This window comes from Pleurodeles waltl, chromosome 10 (genome assembly GCF_031143425.1).
Source record: "Pleurodeles waltl isolate 20211129_DDA chromosome 10, aPleWal1.hap1.20221129, whole genome shotgun sequence".
In the NCBI taxonomy this organism is placed as follows: domain Eukaryota; kingdom Metazoa; phylum Chordata; class Amphibia; order Caudata; family Salamandridae; genus Pleurodeles; species Pleurodeles waltl.
Window position 1 is genome coordinate 507,955,938 of NC_090449.1, and position 24,011 is coordinate 507,979,948.

At 47.1% G+C, this 24,011-nt stretch overlaps 1 protein-coding gene across 6 annotated transcripts in view; it reads left to right on the forward strand.

Moving 5' to 3' along the window:
* Positions 1-24,011, forward strand: part of NBEAL2 (neurobeachin like 2) — a 646,515-nt gene that overhangs the window by 292,370 nt on the left and 330,134 nt on the right. The window lies entirely within an intron of this gene.

The following is a 24,011-nucleotide window of genomic DNA, read 5'->3' on the forward strand; positions in this document are numbered from 1 at the left end:
ATCCATGCCCCCCAACCGGAGAGGCTGGCATCCGTCGTCACCACCACGGGTCTCAGAGGCGATAAAGACACCCCTACCCTCAGGTGGTCTGCATCCAACCACCATTGCAACTCTCTGTGAATCAATCCGGACCCTGGAACCCTGTCCTTCAGAGAACCGGACCCTGGAGCCCACCTCCTCAAGAACCACGTCATCAAGCACAGGAGATGGAAACGTGCCCAAGGAACCAGAAATATCACTGACGCCAAATGACCCTGCAGTCGCAACCATAGAAGAGCTCTGGGAGCAGACAGTAACAATACCTTCTTTACCAAAGCCTGGAGTACATCCAACCTTTTTTCGGACACAGTCACCAACCCTAGAAGAGTCTGAAACCGAGCCCCTAGAAAAACCAGATCCTGGGACGGCACTAAGTCTGATTTCTCCCAATTGATCAAAAACCTGTGGTTTTGCAGGACCCCCAGAACTTGGGCCACCTGCCTCTGCAAAAGGTCTCGTGAATGGGCATGAATCAAAATGTCGTCTAGATAAGGATGCAGAAACACCCCTTCTGAATGAAGCAAAGCCACTGGAGGAGCCAGCACTTTTGTGAAAATCCGAGGAGAAGATTTTAGACCGAAAGGCAGAACGCAAAACTGAAAATGGTCCTGACCCACAGCAAACCTCAGGAACTTTTGAGAGGATCTTGCCACAGGCACGTGTAGGTAAGCATCCTGCAGATCCAGTGACACCAGAGAGTCCCCTTGTCTGACCAATGGAAAAATAGTCTGAATGGACAGCATGTGGAAATGCACTGTCCTGATCCAGGTATTCACCTCCTTTAGATTGAGCACAGGCCGAAATCCCCCTGAAACTTTCTGTACAAGAAACAAGACCAAATAAGTGCCCTGACCCCGTTCGTCTAGCGGAACGTGGGAAATGGCCCCTTTGACCAGTAAGTCTCGCACTCCGTTCAACAATGCTCTTCTCCGTTACCCCCTTGAAGGCAGAGGTGTGGGACGTACCCCTGAATCTGGAGGAACCACAACAAAATCTATGACATAACCATTGGTCACAATGTCTATTACCCAATGATCGCTTACACTGTCCTCCCAAGCTGAAAGAAAGTGACTCAGTCTTCCCCCAACCGGCCCTCTGCCAGGCCCACAGTGATTGTCAGGACCCCTTCTTGAAACCACCCCGGGTCGCAGGAGCAGACTTTTTAGGCGAAAAACGCGGCTGAAAACGTCGCTTCCTAAATGAAAAGGATTTAGCATCCCTAGTAGGAGAAGATCTGGAATGCTTCTTCCACCCTTTACCCGAAGAAGAACCCCCTTTATAAGGTAAGGCATGCTTCCTCTCCTTAAATGCCTTGGAAAGCATGGACGGCAATTGCTCTCCAAACAGGTTACAGCCTTCAAACGGCAGTCTCAACAAGGCCGCCTTCTCCCCTGGATCAGCCTTCCAGGAACGCAACCAGAGAGACCTACGAGCCCCAATCAAAGACCCAGAAGCCAGAGCCGAAGTACGGACCACATCAGAAGACACATCAGCCAACAATCTGGCCTGCTGCTCCATACCAGCCAGGAGCTCTGAACATTCCACCCCTTCCTGTACAGCTACTGCCAGTTTATCAAAGTCTTGAACCAATGACTATGACGCATAAGCAGAATAAATCCCTGCCTTCAGCGCCAGATTCTCCGCAGCAAAAGCCCTCTTAAGACCCGAATCAACTTTACGGTCTGTGGCATCCGTAGGCACACAATCCTCCGGATTGACTGCCGTTTTGCCAATTAGAGTAGCCAAAATAGAGTCCAGGCGTATTGAAGGAGGCAAAACCTCCTCACCCTCAAGTAAGTAAAGTTTCTGAAGGAATCGTGGAACTTGAGCCTTCTCCACATCCTTCCACTCACGAAACACCATATCCTTCACAGGTCCCTGGAAAGGCATGGCAAACTTTGAAGGTGTCTGATATTGAGGAAATAAATGAGAATCCGAGGTTGTAGGTTGAAACACTGGGAAACCCAAATTGTCCCGAACATGTGCCATCACTTCCCACATTTCTTCTCTGGAAACATATTTCCCCCCAGATGACGTTGATGGGGCCTCATCCTCACTCTCTGATGAGGATTTCCTTGCTGCTACCGATGAGTGCGCACGCTTAGGCTGACCAGACCTGGCCACGCCAGCTTGCAGTGCCCTGGTAACAGCTACCTCAATCATATCCTGCACTTCCTCTCTAGACATGAGGGGAGTACCCCTGTCAGGTACCTGTGGGTTCTCAGGAAGAGCAATGCTACCCTCACCTCCCTCCTCCGAGGAGGAAGAAGAGACAATCCTACGTCTCTTTGCTGGAGCTTTAGACATGGTAAACCATCAAAAAACACTGACTTCCATCCCAAAAAACTACCCTATATAAAGGACCCCGGTCCTCCCCCAACAGGGCTCCACCAATCCTTAAAAAGGTCAACCTCCTTGTAACATTTCATAAAAACCACGGGCCGAACGCCCGTCCTACCTGGAAGCAACACAAAAATCGAAGTTCCTCGGTTCCTCGCGGCTCCGCGGCGCGGAAACCCGGAAACCAACGCCCCAGCCACAGAGGACCGGCTGACCCCGTCAGCCCGCCCCCAGTACACGCCTCTCCAGCAGCCATGCTGCTCGTTCAAGACGCGACCCAGCCGTAGCACTCCTCGCGGAGCTCCGCGTCCCGAGGAGCGCCTCCTTCGACGACCTCCAGTCCCCGACGTGCAGGTAAGAAAAGGGAAATAGATACGTCTAGCGTGGGCTAGACAAAAGAACAGGAGGGGATAAGGGTGGGGGGGGTTTTGAAAGGGGAAGGGAGGGTCTAGGGGGGAGGCCTCATTGGTTAAAAGGAAGGCAAGGGAGGGACAGGAGGTAATGACTGATCCACCAACTTGGAGTGCTTTTTATACGCTTTGTCACTTTAGCGCACTTTGAAGGTTCTTTTTAATCCCTACTGTATTTGTCAGTTTTCCTGACGTTCTCTTTCTCCCTTTTCTGCCTTTCACCCACTTGTGTGGAGTCAAACCGAGATGAGCTGAAAGAAGTACTGGTTCCTGAACATGCGTGCCAGTGCCCACCACCTGCAGCCACTGGTAGTAACCAAGCACGGGCCTTGAGTGGTGAGAGCAGAAGGGCCAGCTCTGCGTTTTATGCCCGTAGTCCCGATAGGCCCACAGTTGTGAACCTCACTACGTCCGACAGGGTGCGCTGCAGGAGTATTCTCCAACATAACAGAAAAACATTTATGGTGAAAGACGTTTACGGGACCTTTGATACTGGCGTGTGGACTGATATGCCAGTGTGGCTATAGGATATATTTTCCTACATCACTGACCACTCAACCAGGTTCTTTTTTCTTCACAATATGGACTATCCACTACACTTGTCCTCCCCCCCCCCCCCGTCATAGGATGTCTTCTGCCACTGAAGCTCCTCAGAATGTCTTAAAACTCATCCAGCCTTTAAGACACTGTCTGTGATTGGTAGAACCACTCCATCAGGGCACCTATCCCGTAGAGTAACAGCCATACCTGCTTTCTTTCGCCAGTAATGGTACTTGCTCCTTCGTTACTGTACCGCTGCACCTTTACTCGATGCTGTCTGGTTGAAAAGGCTCCCTCCTTACACGAATGGGACACATAAATACTTAATCGAGGGACTCTAATGTCCTCTTACCCACCTCCTGTGTTATCGCAACCTGCCTAATGGGCTAACCTCATCATAACCAGCATCACTGGAATTACGCAGCAGTGGATGACTACACTGAGTGGCAGGAGTGCTTAATTTGTGCTTGCTGTTTCCGGTGCTGAGCACCGGCACTTATTTTTGAGGGCCGGGGCTTATTCTTTTGCCTCAGGCATTTACTGTGAGCAAAAGACACGTATGGGAAAGGCGGAGGAAGAGAAAACCGAAACAGCGTCACAGAGGGAGAAAGTAGAAAGATGCAAGAGTGAGCTGAAGGGACAGGGAGAGGCTGTAAATGGATTGAAGAGGCCCGAGATGATTTTAGGATTACGCCGCCTCAGTATTCAGTGTTGGCACATTTAATTGCAGCAGCCGCGTGTTTAAGAGGAGGGCTGTGGGCACCGGCAAATTTTTATTTACAAATTAAGCACTGAGTGGCAGATATGACTAAAGTAAGGACTGGGCACTACAGCTACAGCGCCACCCTCTACCTAAACTTCTTCTAACTAAAGTAAGAAACAACGGCAAATTATGTGTGGTATGTGTCACAGCCTGTGAAATTAATATTGATCGAGAAAGTGTAATTCAGGTTGATAGAGGAGGGCGCTGTAGTGCCCATATGGGAAAATTAATAACACAAGCCTCACGCAATCTGCAGAACATATTGGAAATGTTATTCACCAACAATTACTAATACTAGCTTGCATGGAATCCCAGGATTGTCTTTTTATAAATGTTGCCCCTTGTACTGTGCAGAGGAAAATGGTTTCACTGAAACGTAGTGTTGCACTCCAGCATACATGTAAACTATGCTTGATCTATTGGCTTTGTTACTGTGTTTTTTTTATACATGTTGTACCGCAATGCACTGCTGTGCAGCATGGTGAAAAGCCGAACAAGCATTTGGGATGCAATGGGTCATGTATTTGCTCCAGTTGTAGCTATTAACGTTGTAAACTCCTAACTGGACTTTTCTTACCACATAAATTGAAAACGAAAAATAATACAGTTTCACGTAAGTGAGCCGATTCAAAGCGCTACGGCCGCCGTGAGCATCAGCGCAAAGGAGAGAGACAAAAGGAAAAAAAAGTTCGCTCGCAGTGAAACGTTTCGGCAAAAGTGCAATTAGCCATGTAACAGAGTCGATGCAGGGCGGTAACCAAACCGCACCAAGCAGGGACAAGTGTAAAGCATTTACCAATTATAACAAAAGATTTGTGAAGGACAAGCCCATGAACCAGTGATAGTGATGGGCGTAGCTAAAAGCCCAAATACATAACACGTTGGAATACCAGCGCTTGTGCGCTGCTATGCTCGACATAAAAGCGCTAAAGCATGGTCTATGGTGTTGCAATCACTATGCTGTTGTTTTTTTATTTAAACCATACTTGCACAGCAGAATTACAACATTGCCAAAAAAGCTACCACTTAAAAGGCATCTTAATATTTCTCAAACTCCTCGTGCTATAAGTAGGAGGAAAGGTTGTAACCAATCCTAAAGGGCACAGTCACACAGTGCCCATGGCAAGTTGGCATATAGCGTTCGACTGGCTTCCAAGGCAACCAGGCAGTGCCTGAAGGGCTGGTCAGAGAGGTCAGCGGGCAGGCCAGTTTTGTGACGGTTTGTGGGCCTGTTATATGGTCTGGATGGCCAGTTGTACTGTTCTTTCTATGGTAGTACCACAAATATTGCCAGTGGGAAGCACAAATGCAAGCTTTATCCCATTGTAAAACACCTGTAGAACGTGTCATTATAAGTTCAAAACTGACCCGATTTGTATATGTGGGCCACTTTATTTTTTTAGCAATCTGAATCTAATGAGGGCCACTTTTATTGTGGCGTCCGGGCCAATTCGCTGTCCAAGTCCGACCCTGTTGGCATAGAAGAAGCATTAGACAGTGAGTGGTCTGTAGGGACAGTATAGGGAGGGGGTATCCCTGGATCAGCCTGGCAGCAGCCCACTGGCCTTGATGCGAACAGCACCATTTCATGGCGGCGTATGGCAGAAGCCAGGCAGATGGGATTTCCGCAGCACTAATGAGAAGGCGAGTTTGAGGCTGCACGACCATGAAGTGAAAACCAGACTCGTGATATTGCGTATATATTTAGATGCACCGTCGCACAAAGCACACGTGCTTGAGCACACGTCTAGAGATTGTGTCTTTGAACACGTTGACAGATGTTTTATTTTCTCAGTGCAGGACACCGGATGTTTGCCAGCGTCATCTTCAGCAATTTACGTTGGAGTGAGGTCCAAAACCCCTGGAAGACTGCCTCAGGACCGCGAGGGGGTGCTTTTTATCTTGTGTGCGTCGGTGCGTCGCTGCTCATTCAGTATTTGACCTATCAGTCCTTACCCGTCTGTCTCTGGCCTCTTCCTGTTTGTACTCTTGTGAGGAGATGGCTTCGTACTATGACAGAGCGCGCGATGACGGAAGATGCAACGAAGGACAAGCCAGGGACGTAACAACGGAAAGGGAGTTGTAACTCACACACAGCTGATTCCCTGCTGTGCTTTGGTCTGTGTTTAATTTGTAAATACAAATGTGCCGGTGCCCAGAGCTATCCCATGAAACACGCGGGTGCTTCCTTTAAATGTGCAAGCTAAGTATACTGAGGAGGTGTATTGCTAAAGCAATCTGGGGCCTCTTTAATTCATTTACAGCCACTCCCTGTCCCTTCAGCTCACTCTTGCAGCTTTCTCCTTTCTCCTTTTATGACGTTTTTTAATTTTTCTCTTCCTTGGACTTTCCCATTAGTTTCTTTTGCTCGCAGAAAATGTCTGATGCAGAAAACAAAGTGCCCACCCTAAAAAATAAGTGCTAGTGCTCCACTCTGGAAACCACCAACTCAAATTAAGCACTGGCTTTGGTGTGTGTGTGTGTGTGTTTATAATCTAAATAAAGTGTAACACAAATCCTCTACAGGTGTCTGTAGTGAGATCGGCAACGTGAAACCAGTTGCTGCTGACCATTGAAAAGAAATGCGTCCATTTCTTACGATAATGGAATCACTCCTAGTCCTACTCCCTCGCCTTCCTTTCAACCAATGAGGCTTCCTGCCTCCCTCCAGACCCTCCCTTCCCCTTTTAAATCCCTCCCACCCCTACCACCTCCTGTACAAAAACAAGCCCAAGCAGCAACTCACAGTCCGTACCGGGGGGGGGGCGGGAGGGAACGGAAAGGAAGGCAAGGGAGTAGGACTAGGAGTAATGCCATTATCGTAAGAAATGGACGCATTACCTCCCGTCCCTCCCTCGCCTTCCTTTCAACCAATGAGACATAGCAAGAGAAACACAGGAGACGGATACTGAGATGCAAGAAGTTTATTACAGTGCACACAAACCACCGAGACCCTCCCCCTATTACCTCATAGAGGACAAGACCCGGTGACCCAACACCAACTCCAAACTACCCAAGTCCGACAGCCTATAATGCCGAACAAATGTCGAAGGAGAGGCCCAAGTGGCGGCCCTGCAAATTTCCACCACTGAAGCCCTCTGAAGCTCAGCCACTGTCGCCGCCATACCCCTGGTAGAACGGCCCTGAATCCCCTGGGGAGGAACCACCTCTTTCAACGAATACGCCAACAGAATCAAAGATCTCACCCACTGACTTAATGAAGCCGTGGAAGGCTTCTCACCCTTCCGGGCCGGACCAAAATTCACAAAAAGGGAGTCCCCTTTACGGAAAGGAGTCACCACACTCAGATACTCCAACAACGCCCTGCATACATCCAAAGAATGTAACCGAACCTCCTCATCCGAGGAAGGATCCGGACAAAACGAAGGAAGGATGACCTCCTGGCGAGCATGGAAAGAAGAATTAACCTTCGGAATAAAAGAAGGAACCGGAACAAACACCACACGATCCTGAAAAATCTTACAAAAAGGAAAAGAACAGGCCAAGGCCCCCAATTCCCCTAAACGGCGGGCCGAAGTAATGGCCACCAAAAAGAACGTCTTCAAAGAAAGATGGCGCAGGTCACAGTCCCCCAGAGGTTCAAAAGGGGCAGCCGTCAATGCATCCAAAACTAAGGAAAGATCCCAGGAAGGAAAAGACCGTACAGGGCGAGGAAACAAATTAAGAAGCCCCTGAAAAAACCTAGGCATCAAATGACCGTCATCAGACAGATTACGCCAAGGACCCCGAAATGCCTGAATAGCTGCCCACTGCACCCTCAGAGAAGCCACCGACAACCCCAAACGTGCACCATCCTGTAAAAATTGCATCACATCAAAAATAGAAGCGACGGTAGGATCCAATTTATGCCGTAAGCACCAAGAAGAAAAAACTTTCCACTGCCTACCATACGAAATCAAAGTTGAACGCCTTCATGAAGCCAGCAAAGTAGAACTCAAAGCCACAGGTACACCCAGACCCGTGAAAAACCGGCGTTCAACTTCCAGGTCGTCAAGTGTAACCTCCTCAATGCCCCCTGCGAGAGGCAAGGAAACTCCAGGGGAGACGGACAGAGAGGAAGAGGCCACATCCGACCGGATGCCATCAACTGCAGCAATGGAAACCAATTCGCTCTCGGCCAATGGGATGCAATCAAGATAACTCTGGCTTCCAGAAGCCGCAGTCTCAACAGAAAGGCCCGGATCTGCTGAAATGGCGGGAAAGCGTATAAAAGGCCCAGAGGCCACGGACATCCCGTCCACCTCCCAAGCCTGAGGACACCGAAACCGGGAGCAGAAGCGACTGAGTTTCGCATTCTCCAGTGACACAAACACATCCAACACCGGAAGCCCCCAGTGACGAACAAGATGAAGAAACAGCGACCTCCGGAGGGAGAAAAGTTGCGAGGAAGGAATCACCCTGCTTAGCAGATCCGCCCGAACATTGACCACCCCCCGAATGTAGGTAGCCCGGAGAGAATGAACCCAATCCTGAGCCCACACAAAAATTTCCCTGGCCAGATTGAACAATGCCCGCAACCGGGTCCCCCCTTGTCGGTTCACATAAGCCTTGGCCACTAAGTTGTCTGTCCGAATAAGAACCGCAACTCCCTTCAGGGACACTTGGAAATTAATTAGAGCCAACAATACCGCCTTCAACTCGCGCCAATTCGACGATCGATTGGCCTCCAGTGGGGACCAAAAGCCCTGAATCTGTGCCGACCTCATCCTAGCCCCCCAACCCGAGAGGCTGGCATCCGTTGTAACCACCACCGGGCTCAGAGGTGACAAAGACACGCCTATCCGAAGATGAGTGGCCCCCAACCACCATCCCAACTCCTTGCGAATAATTCCTGACCCCGGAATCCGCGTCATCAGAGAACCAGACCCTGGCGCCCACATTCTCAGGAACCAGTTCATCAAGCAAAGAAGATGGAACCGAGCCCAAGGAACAAGAAATATTACGGACGCCAAATGACCTTGCAGACGTAACCAAAGAAGAGCATGGGGGCAGCCTGCGAAACGACCTTCCTCACCAGGGACTGGAGTACACCTAACCTCTTTTCCGACACTGTCACCAAACCAAGAAGAGTCCGGAAACGAGCCCCTAGAAAAACCAGATCTTGGGAAGGGACCAAATCTGACTTCCCCCAGTTTATTAAAAACCCGTGGTTTTGCAGGACCACCAATACCCGGGCCACCTGCCTTCTCAACTGGCCCTGCGAGGGTGCATGTATTAGGATATCGTCTAGATAAGGATGAATAAACACCCCTTCTGAATGAAGCAAAGCCACCAGGGGGGCCAGCACCTTTGTGAAAATCCGGGGAGAAGACTTGAGGCCGAAAGGCAGTACACAAAACTGATAATGCTCCAGGCCTACAGCAAACCGTAGGAACCGCTGAGAAGTCTTTGCCACCGGCACATGCAGGTATGCATCCTGCAGATCCAGTGACGCCAGAAAATCCCCCTGACTGACCATCGGAAAAATAGTCAGAATAGACAGCATGCGGAAATGCACAGTCTTGATCCAAGCATTCACACCTTTTAGATTGAGCACAGGCCGAAAACCTCTTGACACCTTCTGAACGAGAAACAAAACAGAAGTGCCCTGACCCCTTTCTTCTAGAGGAACGCAGGAAATGGCCCCTTTTAAAAGTAAGTCCCGGACTCCGTCCAACAACGCCTCTCTCCGTGCCCCGACCACAGGCAGAGGAGTGGGACGCACCCCCGAATCTGGAGGCACCACATCAAAATTGATGACGTAACCATTGGCCACAATGTCCAGCACCCAATGATCGCTGACACTCTCCTGCCAAGCGGAAAGAAAGTGCCTCAGCCGACCCCCAACCTCCCCTCTGCCAGGCCCACAGTGATTGTCAGGACCACTTCTTGAACCCACCCCGGTTCGAAGGAGCAGATTTCTTAGGTGAAAAACAGGGCTGAAAACGACGTTTCCTAAAAGAAAAAGATTTTGCATCCATCTTGGGAGAAGAACGAGAATGCTTCTTCTACCCTTTGCCAGATGCAGATCCCCCTTTATAAGGTAAGGCATGCTTCCTTTCCTTAAACGCCTTGGAAAGCATGGAAGGCAATTGATCACCAAACAAGCTACGACCCTCAAAGGGCAGTCTCAGGAGAGCAGACTTCTCCCCAGGATCCGCGTTCCATGACCGCAACCAGAGGGACCTACAGGCCCCAATCAAAGCCCCAGATGCCAGCGCCGAAGTACGGACCACATCCGATGAGACATCCGCCAGCAACCTGGCCTGTTGCTCCATACCAGCCAGAAGTTCGGAGCACTCCGCACCTTCCTGAACAGCAACCGCCAGCTTATCAAAGTCCTGCACCAACGACTGGGCCGCATAAGCAGAATAAATACCTGCTCTCAGGGCCAGATTTTCAGCAGCAAAAGCCCTCTTGAGCCCAGAATCCACCTTACGGTCCGTGGCATCAGTAGGCACACAATCCTCTGGATTGACAGCCGTCTTGCCAATCAGGGTAGACAAAATAGAATCCAGGCGAACAGAGGAAGGCAGTACATCCTCCCCCTCTAGCAAATAAAGTTTCTGAAGGAATCGTGGAACCTGAGCTTTATCCACATCCTTCCATTCCCGAAACACCATATCCTTCACAGGTCCCTGAAAAGGCATGGCTAACTTAGAAGGCGTCTGATACTGTGGGAACAAGTGGGAGTCAGAGCTCGTAGGCTGAAACACTGGAAAACCTAAATTGTCCCGTACATGTGCCATCACCTCCCACATCTCTTCCCTGGAGACATATTTCCCCCCAGAGGAAGTAGATGGAGCCTCCCCCTCCTCATCCTCTGAGGAGGACCTCTCCGCAGTAGCAGGTGGATGTGAAGCCTTAGACCGGCTAGGCCTGGCCATCCCTGCCTGGAGAGCCCTAGAAACAGCCACCTCGATCATGTCCTGCACCTCCTCCCTGGACATGAGTGGCACAGCACCACCACCCGGAACCTGGTGACCCCCAGGGGCTGAAATGTCAGCAGCACCCTCCTCCCCTGAGGAGGAGGAAGAAACAATCCTACGTCGCTTTGCAGGCACCTTCGGCATGTTAGAATCAAATAGCACTACCACCGTACTGAATACAATCCCAAATATACAGGGCACAGGGCCTCCCACTAAACATCCATTAACCAATCCCAATAAAGATCCAAATTAACGAATTTAGTTTAAAAATGCGGGCAGAACGCCGTCCTACCAGTCCTGTATCCAAAAAATGCCTACCAGCACCTCTGCGCGGCTCCGCGGGCTGGTGAACCGGAAATGGACACCCCAGCCACCAAGAGCCGGCTGACCTCATCAGCCGACTCCCAGGACGTGTCTCACGAGCAGCCCCGCCTGCTTGGAAAAGACGCGACCGGCCAGAGCACATCTCGAGGGGCGCCGCGCCCCGAGGAGTGCAGGAATCGATGTCCCCCAGGTCCCGCCGTGGAGGAAAAGAGAAAGGTAAGTCTAGCGTGGGCTAGACAGAAAAAAACAGCAAGGGGTGGGGGGGGGGGGTTTAAAAGGGGAAGGGAGGGTCTAGAGGGAGGCAGGAAGCCTCATTGGTTGAAAGGAAGGCGAGGGAGGGACGGGAGGTAATGAATGTGATGATGAAGCCAACCAATGGTAAGTAAGGGGTGGACAAAGCCCTTTTACATTTTTTCAATAACAAAAGATCTCTGCGAGCAACAGCACATGCATTGTCTCAGGACAGAGCTAAAATTGTCTTTAAAAACAAAAAAAAACTTGTCTCTGTTTAGGTTTACTCTGCTGGCAGTATAAGAGACCTCAGACTTCTGCTATATAAAACATAACATAGTGGGACACGGTAGGGATCTCTTGCCCCCCCCCCTTCCCTTATACCTGGTGGGTGGGAACCATTCTAGGGCCAAAAACAATAAAAAAAAATAAAAATAATAACTTTTGCAGAAAAGTTGCATTCAAACCGCATATCTGTGGCATAATGAAAAAAGCACAGGCTCTCATGCTTAACCTTACTCTTACCACCCCCTTCTAAGGTTAGGCAGGGCCTGGGCAAGGTAGCGGTACATTTTCATGTATTAGGGAGGAAGACATGTGGCCCACCCTGCCCAGAGCCTAGAAAAGCCCTGGAAACCCTATCCCCCTGTGCTGGCTTAATCACAGGGATGTAGAAATTTATTGTGGGCTGTTAGAAATGGGGTCTCTAGTTGGCAATCAGTTTGCACCCTCTCCAAGTAGGGACCCTCACTCTAGTTAGGGTAATGGAGATACAAAGCTCAAATAACCCCTGCTCACCCCCTTGGTAGCTTGGCACAAGCAGTCAGGCTTATTTCAGAGGCACTGTGTAAAGTATTTGCACAAACACCTGCATTAACACAGTGAAACACCCCAAAAGGACTCCACACTAAAAAATAATACATTTTATCTAGATCAAACAAGACCAAAATAACAAAAATCCAACGTACACAAGCAGAGATATGATTTTTTTTTATTAAAATCAATGGATGCCTTGGTTTAGCACAAAGTATCGGGTATGTGTCACAAATAAAGCCACACTGGCAAGCATACATCGGAAAGGCAAGCAGTGCGTCAATTCCTTACTCGCAAGTGAGGCCTCGTGTCAATTCTTTTTTCACAGGGCAAGCAATGCTTCGATTCTTTCCTCGCAAGGAAGGGATGCATTAATTTTTGGACAAGCAGCCTCAGGTCAGTGTGGTGATGTTGAAGATTTGGATGCTCAGGGTCGATGCGTGGAAAATTCTGACGGTCTGTGCAAAGGATCCGCATTGAGAACAGGTGCTGTGTCAATTCTCCAACCGCAAGGCAGGCGCTGCGTCAAATGTTCTGCCGCATGACAGGCACTGCATTGATTTTTTTTTTGATTTTTTTTTTTTACACGCACACAGCGGTGTGTGGATTTCCTCCTGCAGGTTACCAGCTTCCACTTTTAAGGGCCCAGGACTAAATTTGCCACCACTGAGCAAGTCCGGACTCTCAGCAGAAGAGCACAGACACTGGCAGATGAAGTCTTTGATGTCCCTGAGACTTCAGAACAGGAGGCAGGCTTAGTCCAAGCCCTTGGAGAAACTTCACAAGCAGGTTTTCAGAAAGCAAATCCAAGTTCCTTCCCTCTTAAGGCAGCAGCATCAGGCCAGCACAGCAAAGCAACAGGCAGAGTAACAGGTTCTCCTCAAGCATCAAGCTCTTTTCCGTGGCAAAGGTTTCTCTTGATCCAGAAGTAATTTAAAGTTGTGGAGTCAGCAGTCCAATACTTCTATTCATTTTTGCCATTAAGTAGGCCAACTTCAAAGGAAAGCATTTGTAGTGAATAAGACCCTGCTTCTCCCTTGCCCTGCCCCAGACACACACCAGGGGGGTGGAGACTGTATTGTGAGAAGACAGGCACAGCTCCTTCAAGTGCTGGTGACAGCTCCTCCCTCCACCTCCACTCCCTTTGTGTCCCTGTCTAGAGTAAATTCACAAACAGCCCAACTGTCAGTCTGACCCAGATGTGTATGCAGAAGCCAAGCAAAGGCACTGAATGATTAAGCAAGAAGAATCCCACCGTCTAAAAGTGTCATTTTCAAAAAGACAATCTAAAAATCAACTTTTCCAAAAGGTATATTTTTAAATTGTGAGTTCAGAGACCCCAAACTCCTTATCTCTATCTGCTCCCTATGGGAAACTGCACTTAAGATATTTAAATGCAATTCCCATGTTTACCTATGGGAGAGATAGGCCTTACAATTGCGACAACTTAATTTGACAGTATTTCACTACCAGGACATGTAGTACACACCAGTACATTTCCTACATTTTTAAATGCACTTTACCCCACCCATGAGGCTACATATGGCCTACCTTAGGGGTGACTTACATGTAGTAAAAGGGAAGGTTTGGGTCTGAGAAGTGGTAACACTTACCAGGTCGAATTGGCAGTGCAAAACTGCACACACAGACACTACAGTGGCAGGTCTGAGACATGTTTACAGGGCTCCTCATATGGGTGGCACAATAAGTGTTCCAGGCCCACTAGTAGCATTTGATTTACCAGCCTTTGGTACCTCGAGGGCACTTTACTAGGGACTTGCTAGTAAATCAAATATTGCAATCATGGAAAACCAATTACCAATATAATTTAGACATACAACACTTGCACTTTAGCACTGGGTAGCAGTGGTAAAGTGCCCAGAGTATCAAAACAAGTAAAAACGAATTACAGCACAGGATCCAAAAACAGGAGCTCAGAAGCTAAAATTACAGGGAAACCATGCCAAAAGCTGCCAGGTCTAACAGCACCACAGTTGCCAAGTTAGTTACCAGTCTGGCTGTACCCTTCTGCAAAGTGGTATTTAGTAAATTAGGTGGCCAGTGTAGATAGAGTGTGAACTTAATATAGTAAAACATTAAATCTGGGGCTATCCTGATTTCTACTAAATGCAGATCAGGTATTAAATGAGGTGGTAAAAGGGTTGGTGTTTCATTTGGAGTGGAATAAGAGCAGCTCAAATAGCATTCCAGGACATGTCGTCGATTGTGTTTGTTGGTGATATGCAGGGTGGACTGTGTGTTTTTGACCCATAGTGGTAGGGGAGGTGGTAGTTGCACATGATATTGTTTAGTTAGTTAAACAGGATGCGTGGAGGAGGCATTCTTGAGGGTCTGTGCTGGTGACCTCGTGGGAACCATTAAGAAATGGTCCGTAACTGGGTTCTTGTGAATGATTACCTAAGTAAGGACACAAAAGGAATTGTGTAAAGTCAGGCACTCTGACAACCACACAGTCACTACAGCCAAGCAGACTATTAGGCTGCAACCATGCTTGTGGAAAAAGTCAAGCTAGGTAGATGCCCATCTGATACAGACCCAGTGACCACAAACTGGAGATTGAAGCAAACTAAATCAAACACAAGTTTAAACCCACAGAGGCCCAGGATGGACTAGATCTTTTTAGAGAAGGGGAAACAAAGCAAGGCCAAACTCTGCAGCCATCGTGTCATCTGAGAATCAGGGTGGGCAGGATTCTGGGAAGAGTTGTAGGATGTAATAGACAGGATGGGCTCTGCAACTGGTGTGAAAGTAGAGATCCCAAGTGAGCCCAGTCTCTGTAACAAATGCTTTTTTCAGGGAGGCCGTGCTCCCTCAGTGTGGCAGAGAAGTTACAAGCCAGGTATTTTCCCTTCCTATATATAATCAGTGAGAAAAAGAAGCATACTTGATAAACAGAGGGATGAATTGTGTGTGTATATATGTATATATGTGTGTGTATGTATGTGTGTGTGTGTGTGTGTGTGTGTGTGTATATATATATATATATATATATATATATATATATATATATATATATTCAGACTTGCATAGCGTGGTGTGAGTTGTAGCATGCCTTACCACCACTACAGAGTGCTTAGTGAAATATAAATATGAGTAATTATACTGGACTCATTGTTTTCTACATGATATGCTGTTTAATGGTATTGCCAGTATGTGTGCAACTTGCCACAGCGATAAAATCTCTTTGAGTTGAGTTAGATGTGGGAAGGAAGTGACCGTTCCCATCATGAAGATCCATAGATTAGAAGAGCCCTGTGTCGGCTGCCAGCGGCATTGTTCTTTGTCCTCTTTGGTCAGGCTAGTTGGGTTGTTGTGAACAAAACCGCCCTTGACTGAATTCTTTCTCACAGTTTACAGCCCTGCTAGTGTAGTGTGTCAAGCCCTTACTTGATAGGAGGGCAAAGGAATATCTGAACGAAAGTTACGACCTTGACATAGGTACTATAAGCCATAATGCAAACATGGGCAAGGAAGCCTGACAGTGAGCCTTCAGATGGGTGAAAAGAAAAACCATAGCCATAATTGGGATACAGTGGTTCGTCACAACTTTGGGCCCTGTTGCCATTGTACATACTACCCTAATGACAACAGCGACCCTGCTTAAATAATGCCAAGGGGGTTCTGGGGCTATATGAACCTTACGAGGCGCAGGGGAAACCCCAGTAAACTTGAGGCCTGGTGTCTGCTTTCCAGGTTGAGTGGACCAATGATCCTCAGACCATCCTTGGAGGAAGAACTCATATTTTTAGACCTACATAGGTGATTTGCTGCTCAGGGAAATTATGCTTCTGGGTACTGTGCCAGAACCTGAATTGTTAGGAGAATCCCATAAAATATTCTGAGAGCTGCTAGTCAAGCGTATCATAGGTTAACCAGTGTATGTAGAATGTTCTGCTTTAAAATAGTTACATTTTCAAAAGAAAATGGAAGAATGGTTATGTGCCTTGCCTTCCCCCTTTCTGTCCCAGCAAACCCCTATAGGGTTAGGTTCACACATTACAACATGATGCTGATATTAAAACGTAGCATTTTATAAGGACGATTTTAATGTTCAAAGGTCTGCACTGATCAGGGAGAGGTAGGGGTTGGCAACACTAAGGAAACGTATCAGAATGACTTAGAAATTCCCATGGAGTGGCCTTAAAGGCTATTTTAGACCAAAAATTAAAATACCTAAGTCAAACATTTTTCTCTTCATTCCAATACTTGATCATGGAAATTAAATCAGAGCATTAATCTTTCATTGGGCTTGACGTCATCTACCACCCAGCTGACAACAACCCAACTTTTCTTGAAGAGTGCATGGAGTACATGACCAATCAACTTATTCTATCAGATACAAGAATCTTTGTAGGGGTTGTCAACCTCCATTGTAATGACCCTAATGCCAGCAAAGTAAATTTATTCTTATCTTTCCTCTCTGGAGTCGACCTTACTCAACACTGCACTAAGCCTTTGCACATCAAAGGGTTGACCACTGACCTCATACTCACTAAGGGGACTTATTTCTGCTAGTGACCAAATTCCTGTAAATCAGTCCACTTGTTACATGATTCCTTGAAACATAATATACCCTCTTGGCAAATAAGAAAGGTGCTTACTTTGTTTAAAGTTACTAAGAATGATGATGTCAACTACCTAGCTGCAAAGGCTTTAGATAACCTCTCTCCAGTCAAACCTAATGATGATGTCAATACTTCTGTTGCTAATGCGATTGAAGTATTGGCGTATGGTCTGGACGATCTAGCCATTTTTAAAAGTAAACAAAGAAGGTGTAAAAAATCTTCTCCCTGTTTTTCTAAAGTCCCATTTGCAGAACGCAGATCCTTAAGGACACAGGAATCCTACTGCTACCATTCACTCCGCCCGCACATAACCTCGAAACCCTAAGGTCAGCTAGACAAACTCACAAGGGTAATATCTTCAAGGTCAACGCATCCATATAAAATTCTTGATCAGTGTCACTGAAAACGACTCAAAACAGATCTTTAATATAGCAAAAGCTGCCAATAATCCTCCTACTATCCTCAGATGTTAAGACCCCACTGCCAAGTCTGTAGAGTTCACCAAATACTATGAACAGAAACTTGACTCCATAGAACCATCTCTTCCTCGCCTCCCACACTCAGAGAAGGCCCTGAATCTCATATGAATCCAAGAAAAAATGGACCAAGGTCATCCCTGTTCCAGAATATGATCTATAAAAAAATCATAGTTAACGTTAACCCTCAAATCATTTCTTGAACAGGTAACCAGGAAATTTGCTAAAGGCCTAAAACCACTTATTACCCTTCGAAACTTTGGAAGGAAGATTCACAAGGAATGGTCCCCGATTTTCATAAAAATGAGTTGTCACACCTATGCTGAGGAAAACGAAACTTGATGCGGGGTTTTCAACAATTAATGTCCTGCCACAGGGCTGTCTTCTCCGTCAAAGGTTCTTGAGAGCTGTGTTGCATCACAAGTCCCCAACACAATGTAAACAATGAACTCTTTGATATGTTTTAGTTCGGTTTTAAACAGGGCTGCAGTTCAAAAACTGTATTACACCAGGCAGCAGATGAAGAACTCTGCACCCTGACCCTGGGCCGTCTAGATCTTTCAGTGTTATTTGATACTGTCAATCTCTCCCTACTCATTAAGGAATGCACAGGCTCAAAGGGTCCTCATTTGCTTCACCACTGACTTAACGAACGGGGCTCAACACACCTAAAATGGCAATGCCTTTTCTTATCAGTCTCTTTGACAAAAGGGACCCCAAAAGGGTCAATAACAATCTCAAACAATATTGAGAACCTTCCGTGATAAAAACCCAGGAATTTCACTGCTCGCTCCACAAATGCACTGCATCAGTGATGACGAGCTCTCACTGTGGCACGTGTGTACTAAATGACAACCGAGGCTGTGAACACTTAAGAGTAGCACTTCTCCAGGTTCGGACTGTCCTATAGGGCAACCAGGCAGTCCTCGATGGGTTTTATCTGACAGATCAGTGTGTGGTACGTTTTGTTTTAACAAGTTTGGGCCGGTTCTGTGGCCAGAAAGCCTGGTCTTTCTATGCCCCACAGTCTGCGCTCCTGATGCTTGCACTACTCCTGCTTTAATACCCACTGTATGGGTGCAAATGTTACAAGCACGCTAGGTCTGACATCTTTGGTCTCAGGGAAAGGAGGGGTTCCTGTCTCACAGGAAGTCTGGGTAATCTGCAGTGAAAGAATGTGCAACCGATTGGAAAAAATGTCATTAATTACTGTCTTTGTGCCTGCCTAAACCTTATTATTGCTTGGGTTGCTTGTCAATCTCATCTGCTGATGGCCTTTTGTGGCAGCGCCTGGCTAATTGTGGCTGCGCCTGGCTAATTGTGGCTGCGCCTGGCTAATTGTGGCTGCGCCTGGCTAATTGTGGCTGCGCCTGGCTAATTGTAGCTGCGCCTGGCTAATTGTGGCTGCGCCTGGCTAATTGTGGCTGCGCCTGGCTAATTGTGGCTGCGCCTGGCTAATTGTGGCAGCACCTGGCCATTCCTGGCTAATTGTGGCAGCACTTGGCCATTCCTGGCTAATTGTGGCAGCACCTGGCCATTCCTGGCTAATTGTGGCAGCACCTGGCCATTCCTGGCTAATTGTGGCAGCACCTGGCCATTTGTGGCAGTGCCTGCATGTTTGTGGCAGTGCTTGGCAGACTGTGGTGGCGCCTGGCCCTTTGGCACACTTGACCGTTTCTGACAGTGTCTGGATGTTTTTAGTTGCCTCAGTCTGTGACCGTCTCTGATAATTTGCGACTGACTCTGAACATTTGGGGCTTCCTCTGGATTCTGTAACTGTTTTCGAGATTTGTGATTGTATCTGGGTTTCTGGCAGCATGTGGCTGTTTTGACCTCTTTTGACCGTTTTTAGCAGCATAAGTCAGCCTCTATCTGTCCCTAGATGCTGGTGACATTTTTGACGTGTGGCTTTTAGTTGCCATTTGTGACTGCATGTGACCGCTTGCAGTTAAAGATGTTTTCCATGTTTGTTTTGTGCTTGAAGTAATTAATGATTTTCGAAGAAAACTACCTTGCATTACAATTGAGTATGAAAGTGTTTATTAAAAGACACAGCAGAAATGTGTGCGACAAAATCTCTGATAACCGGCACAACATTTTGAGCATAGCAGTGTTTAGACCGGTCTTTTGGTAGCTACATGCTAGCTCTAATGCCACAAATATAGTCACAGTTTGACAGTAAACACCCCTTTGGGTGTAAACAGATAATAGTTCTTGGAATCTTAACTTGGGTGACAACTAGAAAACTAAGGGTCGCTTCGCTTAGGAAAGTGACAGCGGCCCATGAAGATGCTGCCATTTCCTCCTTCACAGACCAGAGGTTAGCAGATGAGGCTCAGTGAATAACAGGGCATAGCAGTTTATGGTTTGGAAAGGACACAGCTGGGCCCTCAAGGATAATATGGGTTGTCCAGTTGTTGCATTCAGGGGTAAAGTGCCCATGCAGGTGAAGATCAGCATGTTGCTCTTCCCATTTGGAAGGAATCAGAATTATGAGCATGCTCTAATGGAATCAGTAAGGACCTGGGAACACAGCCAGCATGAAGAAAGGTTTGGGTCCTGTTTGTGGTGGTACAGGATCTGCAGGAAAGTATTGACTTTGTAAAAAGAAAACTTAATTCAGAAGTGGGCAGTGGCCTTGTGCAGTTGACTTCTTCAGGACCGCCACCCATTCTTTCGATACACATCCACACAAGGAACCAACCAAACAAACTTGCAGTGAAGAGGTCCTTCCAGACACATCACAGGTTCAGGTAGTGGGGAGGATTTTCCCTTCTGGGCTCAGAAGTTCAACTATGGGCAGGAGGTGAGACTCCATCTTTGCATAACTATACACACCAGTTGACTTTTGTCAATCCTATTGCATTTGAAAATAGTTTGCAATTCTTCCCTGAATTTATCAAAACTTGGGAATTATTTTTAGTCAATAGATCAGACCAAGAGATATAAATGGTACCTCAAGTCCATTCTCCTAGGCTGGCATACTGTTGCATCAGGTTGAGCACTGGAGAAGTCAATAGAGTTGTCACTGTCATAACTACAAGGGAATTGAGCTAGTATGTCATGTTAGTGAATGCATTCAAAGTCTTGAGTCCTTTGCTTTGCAGTCGATCTCAGATTATTTCGGGTGATATTTGGTCCCGTGCCCTGCCATTCCAATTATATGCTTTGGAGCAGTGGGGCATCTGTCAAGATCATGTCAGTCCTGGTTAAGTCTTGGTGGTTAATGAGGAATTGTTTTGCAAGCCTCACATCTAGTCCTTGCACTTGCTGCACTACTTTCCGCCACGCTACTGGTTGCCGTGCTGCTGCTCGCTGCGCACAGTTGCACTTCTCATGCCTGCGCTGTCTCTGTTTGCAACCCTTCAGCCTGCCCATAATAAGCTGGTACGTCACCGTTTCTGGGTGCAACCAATTGCGTGCTTCTGTTGTTGAGAAATACCAAATATTTGATAAGGCTTTACCCCTTTCTTCAGTGTCTTACAAGATATTGTTAGTCATTTGAGCAAACGTACTGTGGGTTGCACCATCTTGTTTTCTATCCTTCATGTAGCTAATTTGGCATCTGTTTCCCTGGGTGCTCTGAACACCCCTCACCTGAAATTTACAGTTTTCTCATATGAGTTCAGGAAGGCCAACCATTGCTCTGAGGCTTGTTTATTTTTAAGCTTCATCAGTCTTTTCTTGAGGCTATTTAACCGTTCCATTTCAAAGATGCCTTCCTCTGGAAAGGAATTCTCTATAAACCAACATATGCTTTTGCCATACTGATATACTGCCATATAAATGTCCAGGAGTCTCTGTAGGTACGGCCTTACTCAGTTTAGATTCTTCCACACCCATTTTCCTTACTAACCTATCACTCACAACTAATGAAAACTCATAGAGTGCCACAGTTCATCCCCTTAGAGGGGGGTGGGAAAGTAGGGTGAAAGGGAAAGGGAGACTGTGACAGCTCTGAGAGTGCATTCCTTCTTGCTGTCTGGTAACTTGTGATCCAGCTCTGGGCCATAATTCTAAATTCTTCTCTGCTCGGAAGGGTGAGGAGACAGTAAATCAAATTATTCAAAATATTTTCAAGGTACATTTTGAGACCAACCTATAGTTGAAAGGGCTTTATTTAGACTCAAAGTTACATATTTGAGTCTCAAAATCATTGTATAGATATACAAAATAAGCAAAGGCGAATCAAAACGTCGCACCATATGAAATTTAACTAACATGTAAACGACCACTAATTTAATAGCAATAATGAATAAAATAAGGAAAAGCAGTTGATACTTTGATAATGAATCCATTTTTTCCTGCCTAACTATTTAATCTAAATCCTAACTATACTAATATTCTAGGGGTTCAGGAAAGTAGTTGGCACAACAGAACTTCTGGAGAAGTTTCCATCAAGAGAGGTATGGCAGCATGAAGCCGGATTGAGATTCAGGAGAAATATCAAAATAGGTCCGCTCTCAGCTAAGGGCAGAGGGAATCTGAATCTCACCCCTAACTAAACCACACTTAAATCTTGTTCATCCAAAGGCTTATCTCATGAGCAAAACTCTTTCTTGTTCGAAAACATGACCACAAATCAAACATACTTAATTGGCTTTTTGGCCTTCTGGGTTTCAGTGTCGACCTGGGTACACCTTCACGGCCTGAAATTTCACAAGAGTTAAAGCTGCAAACAATGAGCACCCTTAGTACCTCTGTCTCTGATCCTGACACCTGCAGCTTCAGAAAAACTTTCAAGAACAGAATGCACATTGAAGGTTAAAACACACAAAATATCTGTATAGGCCTTCACTCTGGCCAAGTGCACACTCTTTCAAGTTACCAAATTATGGGGGTCATTACGACCCTGGCGGCCGGCGGTATGTTGGCGGTAACACCGCCAACAGGCTGGCGCTGTTCCGCCAGCAATTATGACCGTGGCGGAAAAGCCTCTCCACTTTGCCACCAGGATTCCGCCTGGCGGTCATAATCCCCAGGGCAGCGGTGCATGCACCGCTGCCCTGGGGATTATGAGTCCCCGACCGCCGGCCTGTCCATGGCGGTACACACCGCCATGAAAAGGCTGGCGGTAAGGGGACTTGGTGTGCCCCTGCACTGCCCATGCACTTGGCATGGGCAGTGCAGGGGCCCCCAGGCATAGCCCCGTTGCGCATTTCAGTGCCCGAATTTCGGGCAGTGAAATGCGCGATGGGTGCTACTGCACCTGCTGCACATCAGCATTGCCGCCGGCTCTATTACGAGCCGGCTGCAATGTTGATGTGACATTTCCGCTGGGCCAGCGGACGGTAACACTGTTACCGTCCGTGGCCCAGCGGAAATGTCATAATAGGGAGACAGAAATACCGCCGGCAATGGCGGTATTCTGTCTCCCGCGGCCTCGGCGGTCTTCTGAAAAGACCGCTGAGGTCGTAATGACCCCCTATGTCTCTTATGTCAAATATATGATGATTATAAAGAATGATAAGTCTGAATCATTGTAACATAAACATTCTCTCATGATAGTAACATATAGGATACATAAAATCTTAACTTCATTTGTACCCTTTGCTTGTATGATTTACCTTGTACCACATTAAAGAAAAACATTTATTTTTGTGAAGCAGAAAAACAACCCCCCTTTCATTTCACATTTTAAGAGGCATAATGGCTCAACCAGACTACGCCCTCTCACTTGTAATCCAAACACCTCCAGCTAAAGCATGTGGGGGCATATTTAAGAAAAGTGGTGCTGCACTTAGTGACTCACAGAATATCCAGGCAGCAGAACCTGTGTACATCTTTCAATTTATTGATACTATAGGATGCACTGTGGACCTAGGCAACTATTGCACCCCTATCACTCCGCCCACTCTTGTGCTATGGATTTTACTCTGTAGTCTGCCTCCTTTATCCCTGGTCTTCCCCATACACCCCGACCATTTCATCTTCTTGTCAAGTGCCCAGATTTCATAGCCATAATTAAAGTAACTTAAAACTCCTTTTATGTAATCAATGATTACAGTGGGACTTGCATATCGAAACTAAATTGTGCTACACAGTCTGACCTGATTGCTGAGCCAAACACCGAGTCACCCCACACTCAAGCTCTCCATGGAGAATATTCTGTCTTGTCTTAGTGGCTGTGCTTGTCATGTGGAGGTCTGGTGGAGCTCGTTACCACATCTGGCCAAGTGCAGGCAATTTCTGACCAAGATGCAAAGGCCGTTCTACTGCGCTATTGATAGCTAAAGCATGCGGATACCCGAGGGATGTACACGGTAGGAGGCGAACAGCAGACACAAGGAATAACAGAAGGCTACTTGAAAAGCCAGGTCTGGAGTTTTTCCAGAAAAGGAAGCGATCCGGAATTCTCTCCGAGGGTAAAGGAGGGTTGCTCCAATGTTGAGGAGCCAGGAACGAGACAGGGCGGCCGCTCAGTCCCGTCTTAATAAATGGGACTGATAGGGTAGACGTGGACATCAGTTTTCGTGAAGGACAATATAATTTAAATTTGTTAATCCCGCCTGCGTTGTAAATTACTTGATAGGCAAAGCAAAGGACGATAAATTGAGTAC